Source organism: Sciurus carolinensis, chromosome 8, assembly GCF_902686445.1.
Source record: "Sciurus carolinensis chromosome 8, mSciCar1.2, whole genome shotgun sequence".
NCBI classification, from domain to species: Eukaryota; Metazoa; Chordata; class Mammalia; order Rodentia; family Sciuridae; genus Sciurus; species Sciurus carolinensis.
Window position 1 is genome coordinate 70,887,336 of NC_062220.1, and position 717 is coordinate 70,888,052.

Here is a 717-nt window from a genome sequence, read left to right on the forward strand (position 1 = left end):
TAGAGAGAAGGGAGGGAGGGAGCTGGAACTATATAACATGAAGGATTTTTGTGATGAAACTGTTGTAAATCTTGACTATGGTGGTTTTGGTTACATAAATCTACATGTATAATAAAACTGCATAGAATTAAATAACCTTGCATGTGAGTGAGTGCACACAAAATTTGTGAAATGTGAATAAGTTGGGTAGATTGAATCAGTGTCAATTTCCTGGTTGTAATGTAGTGCTATAATTGTGCAAGATAATACCATTGGGATAAACATAGTCAACCCTTTTGGTATCTCTCATTGTTCCTACAACTTCATGTAAAACTACACTCATATAAAAATTATAGTTCAAAAATCATAAAAAGAAAAGAAAGAAAAATCTTTTTTTGGGGGGGGTACTGGGGATTGAACCCAGGGCCTTGTGCTTGCGAGGCAGGCACTCTACCAACTGAGCTATATCCCCAGCCCATATTTATATTTTTAATATGCTGAAATTTAATTTGTATATGGTATAATACAAATACAATAGCTACATTTATCTCATCTCAACATTCACTTTTGATGAAAAATCTTGGCAAACAAGGAACAGATGGGAAGTTTCATAACCTAATATGAATTTTCTAATTTTTAAAAAAATTGTGATATATTTCATAATAAATCAGTACCACTCTTTCGAATGAGGGACAAAATACAAATTCTGGTTAATTTAATTTCTTTTCACTAGCAAGA

The 717-nt window shown here is 32.4% G+C and overlaps 1 non-coding gene across 1 annotated transcript; it reads right to left on the bottom strand.

Annotated features, from left to right (window-relative positions):
• Nucleotides 1-378: 378 nt before the first annotated feature.
• Trnaa-cgc (transfer RNA alanine (anticodon CGC)) lies at nucleotides 379-451 on the bottom strand. The gene has a single exon. It is a non-coding gene; the product is annotated as a tRNA-Ala (tRNA).
• Between the last annotated feature and the right edge of the window lie 266 nt (nucleotides 452-717).